The sequence below is a fragment of the Periplaneta americana genome, chromosome 10 (assembly GCF_040183065.1).
Source record: "Periplaneta americana isolate PAMFEO1 chromosome 10, P.americana_PAMFEO1_priV1, whole genome shotgun sequence".
Taxonomy (NCBI): Eukaryota; Metazoa; Arthropoda; class Insecta; order Blattodea; family Blattidae; genus Periplaneta; species Periplaneta americana.
In genome coordinates, this window is record NC_091126.1 from 88,484,784 (window position 1) to 88,499,700 (window position 14,917).

The following is a 14,917-nucleotide window of genomic DNA, read 5'->3' on the forward strand; positions in this document are numbered from 1 at the left end:
AAAAGTAGCACTAACAGCAATAGATGTTTAAATAAATGACCCAACATAGATAGCAAAAGATTAAATGATATTTACAGAGCGATGATTGACGCGAAAATATTATATAATGTTGAGATATGGGGAAATTACTTATCAGAAGTAAATATAGATATAATAAGATCTAAATTTTGTAAGAAATATTTGGGGACCCCATGGAATTCCTCAAATATAGCAGCCAAATTGGAGGAGACTGGAAATGGGGATATAGAGTAGTAAGGAAACAATATTCGTCAGGGAAATTAAATTTTTATGTTATATTATAGAAAAAGAATAAAATGATTTCTTGAGAGGAAATGTTGAATATTTCTACAAACGACGAAAACTAAGTTTGATTGGATAAAATAATTAGAAAATAACGTAAGCAGTTTAGGACTAAAGTGATTATGGCAAGAAACTGGTGCAATTAATATAAATTTAATAGATAAAATTATAATGGAGAGACTAATGAGATAGTAAGGCAGGAAATGTTTAGCAATTTAAGTAGTTTAAAATCATTAATAGATTACAAAGAAATTAAAATCATACGGGGACAGGAATAATATCGTCGTTGTTCCTGCAGTAACTCCTATGTTACATATTTATCGATTTTCAGATTTTTGCTCTATTAAATAACTTAAATAGTGATGCAGCAAATAATAAAATCTCCTATATGTAATTATATATCTTTGTTTCGAAAATGTAAGAATTCACAGTCTCCTAAGTACGGCTGCCATAGGATGAATAAATCTTCTTTTCCTTCCTCCTGACAGATTTTATATTTTGCACATAGGAGTTATTGCAGGAACAACGACGATATACAAAAGTTAAGAACAGAGTAGAAAGGATGGAACTAGTCTGATGGAGATTGGGAATCTCAAATAATACGTGACAATATTATTATTATTATTATTATTATTATTATTATTATCATTATTATTATATTACAGTACTTTCGAACATAAGGTTTCGTTTCTTTCCATGCTTTGTTAAACCACAGCTACGATATCAGTCACTAGGAATAGAATCCAAGAATGTGTGTTAAAATTCCAGAGTCGAAAATTGCAGTAGGCTACGTGTTTTCATACGCGTAATGCAAATGGATGATATTCGGTAGAGATGACTTTTGTTACACAAAAACAAGGTAAAAATAATCATCGCAAATGGCTATAAAGAGCATTTGTACGTGCAGTTTATTTAAGGTCTCTACTCGCCATTCCCCGATTTGCGCTATAAATTCAACGCAATTGCCATCTGTTTCAGAGAAACTGAAACAAGTAAATTATTATCCTGTTCTTTTATACCGCCTCCGATTTGTTCGTAGTGAACTTGGGCTATATTCACTCCTGTGTGTTGATTTCATGGTAACGAATAACAGTGCAATACCCTCGATCAAGGGCTCTTCCCCTGCTTTGCTTCCGACTGCGACAAACCTCTCCCTGTAACACGAACAGTCTGTAAATGTGAGAGACTGTCAAGTTGGTTCGTCAGTCTGATATAACGGTTTGCTGCACTGCTTTCTTAAATGGTTATTTTATGACGCTTTATCAACTGCTATGGTTATCTAGAGTCTGAATGAAATGGTGATAATGCCAGCGAAATGAGTCCAGAGTCCAGCGCCGAAAGTTACTCAACATTTTCTCTTAATGGATAGAGAGAAAACGCTAGAAAAGACCTCAACCAGGTAACTTGTCCCAACCAGGATTTGAACCCGGGCCCCCTCACTTCATGATCAGACATTGCTGCACTGTTAAAGTAGTAGTCAATAGAACAATAATAAGCGATAATTATTTTTAAGTTAATTATTTAACGACGTTGTATCAAATACTAGGTTCTATAGATGAGATTGGTGACAGCGAGATGGTGTTTATCAACATGAGGCCGACGATTCGACATGGGATTACCTGACATTCGTTTTACAGTTGGGGAGAGCATTAATTATGAAACAAGTTTGTCAGAACATGCTCAAACACTTTTACGAAAATAATGGTCCTATAGATCAGACATGGGGATTTCTGTCACCGAGTGTCAGACTATATCCCACTGTGTTGTTTTTCTTATTACTAATCTATTTTTTTTATTGTGTACATTTTATTCAATTGTCGGTTTCTGGTTTAATTATGTGAATCCTAGTTACTTACTTGTAATCTAATACTAATATGTAAATTAATGTGTTTATTTTTATTTTTACTGTGTACATTTTTTCTATTGAATTATCGGCTTCTGTTTTTATGTGATTCGTATTTGATTCTAACTTCATTAATATGTATTCCACTATGTTTATTTTTATTTTATGAGGGAAATTTTACGTAACTACCTCTTTTGATCTCATTATGTACCTAAATTATATCAATATGTAATTACTTAATTCCGATCCAGTTGTATGTTCAACTACGTAAGCAAGTTTTAATCCTGGTTGAGTGTAAGAGAAGGCCTTACGGCCTTAACTCTGCCAGGTTAAATAAAGCCATTATTATTATTATTATTATTATTATTATTATTATACAGCTTCCACCCCTCTGGTGTATTTCAATAGCGTGCACGGTTTTCGTGTAAATTTAATTTAAAAAAACCTCCAAGTTCTAGCCACTGCACGATGCGAGCAAGTGGCAACGTCTTGGCAGAGAGCAGCTCACCTACAGAGACACCCTGAGTTCGTTGACCTCTTATATCTGTATCACGAATAGAATATATTAGCGATGATGTTGCTTCACTGCTGAAACTTCAAACTTAATTTTCTAATTAACCGTGCACTTAATCACAAAACGTAATATAGAGTTTCTATTCATTTACGTGTACCCTATTGTCCCTTCCACCCTATATACCTACGCCTATTATCAGGCAGTACATCTCACTTTACGATGTGTCAGAGGAAGAACAATTTATTGTTTTTATACATCACAAGCCTGATTAGTGAAATATGTTACTAGTCAGCGATGTATGTAATGGAAGGGGAAATGAACTAGCCATCTTATCCTATTATCTCCTCTCTTAGGTGCCTTGTGAATGATGACTTATTGGTTTCAATTATAACTTTCAGCCCTCTCTTCGAACAGTTGACTAAATAATAATAATAATAATAATAATAATAATAATAATAATAATAATAATAATAATAATAATAATAATAATAATATTTTTATAAAGGCAATCTTCAAGGTTTCTTTTTTCAAATTCATTCATTGTTCCTGTCAATAAAGTGCCACCAGAGTTACAGATGGAGTTACAGAAGTTTCAATGTAACTCAGAACTCATTGAGGAATATTATCTCCGAGGCCGGGAACATTTCTGGTAATAAATATGTCAACCTGCGTTCCTTTGAAACGAAGACTAATATTATGAGTCGACATATTATATTTGTGAACATTTCTTTCTCGTATGAGATTTACAGAATCATTTCATCCTTTTAAATTGTCGCAAACAAATTTAGTATCAACGCTCCGGCTGAGGTGTCCAATTTGAAGCCAAGGATTTTCCTCCTTGCTAAAAGCAACGTAAGCACTACCGATATTGAAAATACTAGTAAGTATTGATTTAAGATTATTTTTGTATTTCTCCGGTTGATAATGTCAAATTTGACGCCAAGAATGTTTTATTTCTATAGCAAGTATATAAAATGTGTGACTTCACGCTTATTTTTTCTATTAATGTTCTCTCTTTTCGTCGCACGATTGTATTTATTGATTTATTAAACACAAATACATCGATTTAGAACTATTATTCCCTTCCATACAATACAAATTCCATATTTTAAGAAGTACTTCCAGGTATTTAAACCGAAGCATAAAACATATTACGATACGCCACTGTTTCTGCTTCAGCGGATAGATGGGAACGGAAAGTCTCAGTACATCCCTCCCTACCGCCCTTCTGGCTGGCACGCTGCACGCCTATACCTGCTATAGATCACAAACTTCAAAGGCAAAGGCTATAGCCTATAGGAGATCGAATTACTCATCCTGCCTACGGTTTTTCCGTGGTTTTCCTAAGGCGCTAAGACAAATGTCGGGATGAGCCCTAAAAGAAATGGGCCACGGACCTGCACTCATATCCCCATGAATCTCCCTAATTAACTCTAAATTAATTAACAATTACATCTCTCCCCCTCTTCGTAATTGAGCCATCATATAGCCAAATGGCTGGTCTCGAAATTGAGACGATTCAACAAGGCTCATGACAACAATCACCTCCTACATAATAGCCAAATTGGCTAGTCTCTTGTATGAGACAACTCATCCTGCCCAATGTATTCCGTGGTTTTCCTCAGGCGTAAGAAAAATGTCGGGATGAGCCCTATAAGAAATGGGCCACGGACCTATATGCCCTTCCCCATATATATTCCCCTTTATATAAACGACGTATGCCCTAGTTCAGAACCTATAAATTGTCTATTAAATATACGAGGTCACTCAATTAGTCGCAATTTGAAAGGACAGGGACCTCTCAAATTGCAGATTAGATTTCACGGCGCTTCTTCCGACGGCCTTCACATGCTTTGTCATCGAACAACAGATGACAGCGTCTTGCCATCCTAACGGCAAACACCAGCCAGCTCTTCCTCTTCCCGTTCCGTGATCACTTGATCAAATCTCAGTCCCCCTCGCGTATGTGGTACCTAAGAGGTTACGTCCAATTTCGGCTTCCCCTTCAAAATTTTCTAGAGTTCCTTCAGTGGAGCAGCGTAACCCGGAGTGAGACTAGTGGCCAACAGGCTTGGAGCTCACATATTTAGTTTTGTACAGCCCCCAAACCCCTTGCAAGGACGCGTTTTGCGTACCTTTTAAATTTGTCCTCCCAATTCTCTTTCGATTTTTCGATTTTTTCGAGATCGAACTTTTGACTTCCACTGTCAGAAGTTCCCTTGTTATTGAAGAGGTTGAGATTCGATTCTAAGGATGTCCTCTGCGATATGTTGTATGAAATGCGGTATTCACACTTATTTTTCTCTTCCCATTTTTCACTCTCATTCCATATAATAGCATCATTATTACTCTCATCTCATCGACAGCGAATATCTCTGAAGTTCAAAGGTACTCGATAAAGACCAAAATATTACCTGTACAAGGTGTGTCCATGCTATTCTTTCTCATATTCATGATCTAAAAAATCGTCTCACTGTAAACAAGAACACAAGCCTCTGTCTACAATACGGACTTTAAATTTATTAATATTCCAAGTATAATAATTGCGATCCAACAGAGCGAACCTCAGTCATCATGTGCAAGGATAACAAGACATTTTCACCTTAAACATGGAACAATTCCTCATCTTTCACTGTTGCTATTTCTCGTCACTGGAGCTCTCTCCCGCCTGAAATCAAGGGCTGCCGAATCTCGAAATCTTTCAAATCCAAGTTAGAAAATTATCTTATGACGACTTGCCAAACTAATTTACTGTTGTGACACGTGTTGTATTGCATGTTTCAATGTATTCACCACATTTTTTATATTATAGTGATATTTATTTTATTTGTTTTTGTTTAATCATATTTCCCGGTAATGGTATATCTATAATGTGATAACTTGGGCTACTTACAGTATAATCATAATTTTCCTTGCTGCGTGTACCTAAAAATATTGTGTTCATTGTATGCTTTGTACTTTATTATTGTTATTAATATTATTATTTTCTCATATTTTTATACTTTGTATGTCTCATTTATTTTGACTTACTGTTCACATTTTATTATGCCTTTTCCTTTCTTTCTAGGCCTATATGTTACAGAATTATGTCTCACTTCTACTGACTTGTTTACATTGTATTATGACTATCTACTTCAATTTGTGTGCTGTACTTTGTAAATTTGTAGTGTTTTTTTGTATCGCAGTTTTACTCCTGGTTGAGTGTTAGGGAACGCCGTATGGCCTTAACTCTGCCAGGTTAAATAAACCACGCTATTATTATTATTATTATTATTATTATTATTATTATTATTTATCGCAAATATCGCATCGTCATTGCGAAGGTAACCCTTTCACTCTACCTGTCCACATGAATGCTCATATTCTTTGTGCGATTCTTTAAGTTTGAATCGATCAATAGTAAAGTAAGCGATGCAGTTATCAAAGCATATACGTAACTGGCATGTAGCCGCGAACTACAATCTCCTTCACTGTTTTAACGAGTGATCTCCAACTTAATTACCCAAAGTCTATATTCCTGTAAACGTCCGCACCTTCAATCTGTAGCAGCCTCTTATCATGTGTACTACTGACATGCAATCCATTCTCAATTTTCTCTGGTAATGTACACCGTATAGGCCATTCGTTATCTCGTGAAACCTATCTGCGCATGAGGGGAGCAGAAAGTGGACTACGAAGCAGCCGCCCTTCGCTACGCTTCTACTTGCAGCTAGTTAGCTCTCATACCCTCACCATAAGGTTCTTACTATAAGTTACGGCACACGCGTGCATCTGGTTTCACGAGAAAGCGAATGACCTATGCACACCTACAGAAGTCATAACTTCTCGAGTCACAGACCTGTTTGACTCGCATCACTCTTCGAGATAAATTCTTCATTTCATACGAACTGAGACAACTGCTCGTTTTTCCGTGTTTCTAGTTTTACAACGAATTTTAAAAAATGAACTTTCCATTTCGAATTTCAGTTTGCTTTTTTTTCTCTCTTTATTTTTCTCTGTTCCTCTTCTTTCTCCCACCACTATTTCCAATCAACGCCATTCGTTCTTTACAAAATCCATGTAATAGAAAGCTATACATTTCTGCACTGCACATAATACGCACAGGTAGTGCAAAAATCATTCGTTTCTTACGTAATGTTCAAAATACTGTCAATCCCCAAAAATGACGAAAAGAAACGCAGGTGCCAGTTTCATTATGATGAAGTATAAAATCTAATTACCATATTTCCTAAATATAGGCCTATTGCGTTGAAAAGCGTTTTCATCACTGCAATTGCTTCGAGATTGTTAATATACCGTTCTACATTATTTCACAAATGTTCTGCAGGAAAAATCATCCAATTTCCACAGGATGGCCATGACATGTCAAACCGCCGGTACGTGCCCGCACGTAATTGTTCCCCGCTTCGTTGACGTCCGCCCGCGCCAACTTTCCGCTCCCATTTAATAACATCCCAGCACTTCTGTCCAGTTGTCTGACGAAAGAATTATGGCAACAAAACTTTCCTATAACTCAATTTTCCTTCGCCATGCTCCAGTCGATCCTTTAATTACGTTTGCACGTTCACTGTGGACCTGAAGGCGCGTCCTCTTTCAAATCTGATTAGCGGCTATCGGACTACAGAAACGAGACAAACATCAAAATTGTATGCAATCGATATTCTCGCGCAACGGATGCGGTCACTTTCATCTACACGCGTTAAGGCTGATTCGCTCATGTCGCATCAAGGTCAGGCTCAAACATCCTTTTACTGTAGGCAATGTAGCCATATGTCAGAAGTACGCAAGTACCGTGAAAATCTCTGGTGTACTCATGGTAGGAAGAAATAATCACACATTCCTACCCCGCGTTGTTTTACTCCATCACGAGTAGTATGATTTCAGACTTTCATGTTATTCAACCTGGGGTCAGTTTCACGATGTTAAAGAATTACAAAATATCAATATGCAAATCACAAATAAAAGTTTACAAATGCTTGTAAACTCTGTTGCATAATAAAATCTTATTGATTTCTAAAGTTTATACAAGGTTTACAAAATCAATTAAAGGAATTTACAAACGCGATACCATTATGCAATTTCGCCGTCGAAAGTTTACGAAAAATTGCTAAGGAGCAGAGCTGAAGTCACTCTGGAGTCAAAATCCAAAAACATCCGCTCATCTGTGTGACTTGTTTGCTATAATGTATGTATATTGAAGTTGTTTGAAATAGGTACTCTGTAGCAAGGAAGCCAAATGTGAGGAAAATGAGTTTTCTATATAAATTTATCATCAGTTATCGATTGGTATTTACATTTTTACTTTCAGTTACGTAAATTTTAAAAATGATTTACTATTCTAGGTTTTAGTGTAAAATTCTAAGCCTGAAGTAACTATTTCAGAACTGATAAATAGGTATACTGTTTAAAATATATATATGCTACTAACAAAAAATTATGAAATTAATGTGCAGAAACAAAAGTAAGTGTTGATAGACACTGTAAAGAATGAAACTTTTTATCTGAAGTAAAATTAACTAATTTTTAAATGATGTGTGATGCTCAGAAGCTCTTTGTTTAAATTGAAAAGTGTCCGGCTATTTTAAAATTTCAACTTCAAGGATCACAGAAACTGAGTGTTTGGTAACGAGTTCTTTCCTGCAGTTCGTATTAAAGATATTTGAAACAGCAACAAATATTTTGTTTCGATCAGCCGAAAACAGTTTGAAGCAGTGTGATCGTAGACTTGCAGTGCATAAAATATTGTTAGAACATTTTAGAAAAACTGAAAGTGTATAAACTGAAAAGCGTATGAGAAGGAATTAACTTATGTTTTGGCTCAAGAAGCCTGAAAATGCGCTCGAACGTGGGTTCGGATATCCTCTTGAGATGATTATTTGGTTTGTTTTATTCTGAGGTTTTCTTCTAGTGTAAGGCGAATTTCAAGTAATCACGTGGCGGTTCCTAGGGATCATCTCGCTATCTCCAATTTCATTGACGATAAAATAAGTTAAATATCACTAGAATATAACAAAGATGTGAATACGTGGAAACATGCAATACAACACTTGTCATTATAGTAAGTTTGTTTGGCAACTCGTCATAAGATAATTTTATAACTTGGATTTGAAAGATTCTAATGTTCGGCAGCCCTTGACTTCAGGCTGCAGAGAGTTCCATTGACGAGAGGTAGCAACAGTGAAAGATGAGGAATACAGAGATGATTTGTGGAGTGAAATTTCTAGCGTGTTATCGTGTTGTGATCGAGTACTAATATTATGATAGCGAGAGTATGAAAACAGGCCAATAAATAAGAGGGGGGGTGAAGTGTGCATAATTCGATATAAGAGAGAAAGCGAGTGCAGATTTCTCCTCTCATGTAACGTAAGCCATGATCACTTCTCGAAAGGAGATATGATCATAGTATCGAACATTACAAATTAAGAGGACGGACGAGTTATGAACACGCTGTAGTTTCTGAGAGGAATCAATCCTGAGGTCACTGAACAAAACGTCGCAAAAATCGCAATATCATCTCTGTACGAGTAGGCCTATTTACAATGAACTTAACATATTTAATCTCAATGACCCCATTGCTAAGGAAGTAGTCAGAATAGTGTGACAGTGTATTAAAGATATATTTGAAACAGCAACAAATATTTTGTTTCGATCAGCCGAAGACAGTTTGAAGCAGTGTGATCGTAGACTTACAGTGCATAAAATATTGCTAAAAAATTTTTGGAGAAACTGAAAGTGTATAAATTGAAAAGCGTATGAGAAGGAATTAACTTATGTTTTGGCTCAAGAAGCCTGAAAATGCGCTTATATATTGAGTTTTGGTCTTACGAAATAGTTCACTGGAGATTTTGAAGAAATTTTAAAATTAAGATATTAAAAATAGCCATTTTATAATAAGACGAGTCCACACCTGTGGAGTAACGGTCAGCACGTCTGGCCGCGAAACCGGTGGCCCGGGTTCGAATCCCGGTCGGGGCAAGTTACCTGGTTGAGGTTTTTTCCGGGGTTTTTCCTCAACCCACTAGGAGCAAATGCTGGGTAACTTTCGGTGGTGGACCCCGGACTCATTTCACCGGCATTATCACCTTCATTTCATTCAGACGCTAAATAACCTTAGATGTTGATACAGCGTCGTAAAATAACCCAATAAAATAAAAAAAATAAGACGTTGCACTTGTACCTCTTGAATTCCGAACTATTTTGCAGTTTACATAAAGGTTCAAACTAAATGTTAAAAATGTAATGTGAAATTACAAAATACAATCTAAATTTAAACAATCTTAGAGTATGGAAAACGTTGAAGTCTTTGAAACATGCAGAATATCCAATTTTTATACTCACCCAAAATATTTTTCTTCTCAGGCATCAAATGAAAAACTGTTTTAAACGAAACTTATTTATATAAGTACAATGGGGAATTAATAATACGCGCATATCTTTCTTGTAACCTTGTTCATTAAGGAGATACGAGAAATGACTTATTTTTTAAAGGCACCAATGACTTTTTATTCGACGATTCATTTAACCCCTTGAAGGCCTGTTCAGAATGTATCAGAATGTACCATTCTAATAAACAAAACACTGAGGAGTGCAAAAAATATGAAGGTCGTAGTGTACGTACTTGCTGAAAGTCCGAAATAAAATTACAGTTTGTGCACTGCAGTACCGCTGTTGGGCCTTGTTTCTTAAATGGTACCTCAGATATGCAAGATTCTTAAGAACCATTCTTCTCGATCTTTTGAAGGCCATACCGGTGTCCTTGAGGAACAGAATGGTTATGTGGTACGAACCTGACAGATGCCCAGCACATAACGCCGTAAGAGCCCGTCGTGATCTAAACCGAAAATAACGAAGTAAGTGGATTTTACATAAATTAGTTAGTTGGCCTGCTCATTCTCCTGACATCACTCCATTAGATTCTTTCTTTGGAGAGCGGTCAAGGATTCTGTCTAGAAATGTTCCAACACCAGAGGATATGCAGCAACGTATTGTTGATGCCTGTACATCCGTTTAGTAGGCAATACTACGACGATCTACAAAGGGCATCATTCATCCCAATATAGGAAACAGACTCATATCATGTTAGCATTCTAATGGAAATAATAGAGCACAATGAATACAACTGCAACATATCCCTTGCGCTCCAAACCAAAGAGCTGACTGGTGAAGTAGTTTTTCTTTACACCTCTATAATGCAGCACCTATTTGAGTAACACACACAGTCATTGTGCACTGCATAAAGGGGAATTTTAGCTTCACTCTCCTATGTTTCATTCAAATATTTTGAAAAGTACAGTTACATCCCTTGAGCTTTAGACCTCTCAATTGTATTTCTATCATCTGCAGCAAGTATAAGCCCTCTCGCCACCAGATGTCATGAGCGAGGAAGGTTCTGAGAACGGCTCTTACAGCAGTAGCAGTAATCCTGACTTTCTCTATTTGGGTGCTATTTACAAATGGGGCACAATTCACGAGAAATGGGATCCATAATTTTCACAATCCGTACATCTGGACAGAGGAGCCTCCAGCGCAGTTCTCCACAAAGATTTGGATCGAATGTTTTATCGATGTACTTCTATCCAGTCTTTCAGGGCAAAGCTACAGTTTTCTTGGAAAACAGAAACTGAATTGTCTATTTGAACGACAAACCATAAGCATTACGTGCATGTATGGAGCTCCCCGTCATTTTGGTATCACTGATCGATAATAGATACTTTTCCTGGTCGCTGGATAAATATGGACGGATCAATTGCTTTGCTTGATCTCCATGCTCTATTTTTTGGGAAACATTCACCTCCGCCATATAGCTCTTAATTAAAGAGTTCGAGCACTGCTAAAACTTATTATTTTAATTCAGTTGCTATCATTCTCTTCCTCACTTTAGAACCTTGTTAAAGGCGCACACTCGGAAGAGATTTTGAAATGTAATACACTGCTTCGCATTTGAAATAAACTTTCTGTGAACAATCTATAGCTGCGTATATAATAAATCTGTAGGCATAGCGATTTAATTATTTGACGTCTCCTTACTGAAGGAAGTATTCGAGTTGCGGCATATATTGTGATAAAGAACTAAAATTTTGCTAAACATTAGTAATACAATATATGAGAAAGTAGGCCTATAGGACCTACATGGCATAGAGTCGTCCTCGGTGTTCTACCAGTTATCTTGCTAACTGTTGGACCCAATGATCGCCAGTTCAATCCCGAACAATGGGGATAGATTTTAAAGAACAATAGGATTCTTAACATGACTTCCAATAAGAGCGAAGTAGAACTGTAAGTCACTTGAAAATTTATAGCACATATAAAAGAATACTGTCATTGAGAGAGAGCTTGAGGCAAAATTTGTCGGACACTTCTCGCGCATGTTCAATCTTGGAGTTTCAAACCTTTTGCAGTTGTAAACGTCAAAACTACTGCTACTGTACTACTACTGTACCACAACTACAAACCACCAATATCACTGTTCTACAAACCACCACTACCATTACCACCACCACAACTATAATGGCATCAGTAAGACAACGACCCTGTACTACTACTGTACCACAACTACAAACCACCAATATCACTGTTCTACAAACCACCACTACCATTACCACCACCACAACTATAATGGCATCAGTAAGACAACGACCCTAACAGCTCCTTTGAGAGTCAGAGAGAATTGCAGAATTCGACACATGTCATCTAACCCGTTACTAGGAAATATTAACCCTAAATAACGACTGAATGAGTGAAGACGTTTACAAAATTGGGCAGTTTTATACCTAAGTCGTCAAGGCGTAAGAGAGAGAATAAAGAAGAAGTGATATGTTTTTGCACTGCTGAAACCAATTTAGAAGGAAGCAATATATACCATTAATACAAAAAATAAGATCCTTAACACTAATGTTAAATCAGTGTTGTTTTATGGCTGTGAAACACGGAGAGTAACAAATCTGCTACAAATCAGCTACAAGTATTTGTTAATAGACGTTTGCGTAACATACTCAGGATTCTGGCGGGCAGATCACAAATGAAAATCTATGGTTAAAAACCAAACAGAGACCAAGAGAACTGGAAATTCGACAGAGGAAGTGGGACAGCTGCGACATACACTTCGCCGATCTCCAAATGATACAGCCAAGAAGGTACTTGATTGGAATCAAGGCAGTCGAGGAATCGGCAAACACAAGAAAACATGGAAACGTACAAACCTTGCAGAAACCAAAAGCAGAGGCAAGACGTGGAGAGAGATCAAGAAGCTCGCAAGAACAGAGTCAGGTGGAGAAGTTTTCTGACAGCCCTATGTTCCACACTGAAATGATGGGAACATTGATTGATTGAACCCGTTACTGAGTTTCATTTACGTTGCTATGATTATCTTCCAACTTTTTCTCATTTTACAGTACAGAAGCTTACTAAAAGTATACAAAAAGCTTACTAAAAGTATACAAAATAGACTCAAATTATAGACTAGTTGGTATATCCATGTGCATCTTGGAGTTAATAGTGGAATAGTATGGCAGTGTTCTTAGTGCTATACTCCAGGACTACACAAAAGTGGTTCCACTCTCAAAAATCAGATTCGGGAAGTCGCGCAAAATTTGCATACCTATTTCAAAGAGAGAAGGTAGACCAATTATTGCAAGTTTCCAAAATAGCGGAGAGTTTTGCAGAGGTTCTTAAAATCGGACTATTGTTAAATATAACAGTGGAAGAACGTCGTGGATCACAATTCGCTCGTTTTCAAAACGGCGTGTGAACACAAAAGTTCTAATGGGAGAGTGGCAGACAAGCTGATAATTTTTTGGAGATAACAGTAACGACGAGGAAGGAGACAAGACTGGCGATGAAATGGTACCATAGGGCAAAAGCATACTGTACAATGAATGTGAAACTCAATCCGTTCAGTGAAGCAATAGATCTGCACTGTGGATGTCCACTGTACCACATGCAGCAGCAGCAGCAGCAGCAGCAGTATCACTACCAGCAAGAGAAAAGTTCAAATACTAATTTCAAGACTAGATAGTATAAAATTTGACAGTCGTATGTGCCGCGAAATGGTGCTTGTTGGCAACAACGTAGACAAATGCCAACGTATTCTCGTACTGACGCCGCCGCCGTCACCGCCACCGCCACCGCCACCGCCACCGCCACCACCACGTGGCCCGGGTTCGAATCCCGGTCGGGGCAAGTTACCTGGTTGAGGTTTTTTCCGGGGTTTTCCCCTCAATCCAATATGAGCAAATGCTGGGTAACTTTCGGTGCTGGACCCCGGACTCATTTCACCGGCATTATCACCATTTCATTCAGCCGCTAAATAACCTAGATGTTGATACAGCGTCGTAAAATAACCCAATAAAATAAAAAAACCACCACCACCACCACCACCACAACCACCACATGGCACAGTTTTTCACGAAATAATTAGACGCAATTTATTTGTAAAATAAATGGTCGCAATATGCACTGTAGCTTATTGCTATTTACATCGAGTCACTTCATTAGGACAGTTAAGAGTTTCACTTCAGAAAATTCACAAGTCGATGAAATGCAACTCAGGTTATACTCAGGAATTCAATGGTTACAAGTCGGCCTCGGTAGCGTAGTTGGTATAGTGCTGGCCTCCTATGCTCGAGGTTGAAGGTTCGATCCCGGCCGAGATCGATGGCATTTAAGTGTGTTTAAATGCGATAGGCTCGTGTCAGTAGATTTACTGGCATGTAAAAGAACTCCTGCGGGACAAAATTCCGGCACATCGGCGACGCTATAGAACCCCGGCAGTTGCGAGCGTCGTTAAATAAACCATAATTTAATTTAAATGGTTACAATAATGATGAACTGTTTAAAACATGACATTCTGGCCTTAAGATATGCTGCTTAAGGAAAATAAAAAATTCGTCTGAATTATCTGCTATGTCATAGTGAGAGAAAAATAAACCCCAGTATTCGTAATACAAGTGCTAACCACAACCGTTCGAATCTCCATAGCGCTATTGTGATCTGTGGAATGCTAGCCGGGTCACATTCGAGTTTAAAATGCAATCACCCCGTGTTGTGAATTTCGCAGTACACCCCTTCCCGCTACTCCAGTGGTACAACCCTCGCCTAACACGCCTTCTCTGAAAAATAGACTGCCTGATGAGATATATTCTTCATGTGCAAATATGTATTAATGTCGTTCTCGTCGCATCTCCTTCTTCCACATCCCATCTCGACTCCATTCTATTCCTTCATCCTTATGCTAGATTCAAATCTTTTATGTGCGTGCGGGA

At 37.5% G+C, this 14,917-nt stretch overlaps 1 protein-coding gene across 2 annotated transcripts in view; it reads right to left on the reverse strand.

Moving 5' to 3' along the window:
- PlexA (plexin A) overlaps positions 1 to 14,917 on the reverse strand; it is a 1,043,054-nt gene that overhangs the window by 147,531 nt on the left and 880,606 nt on the right. The window lies entirely within an intron of this gene.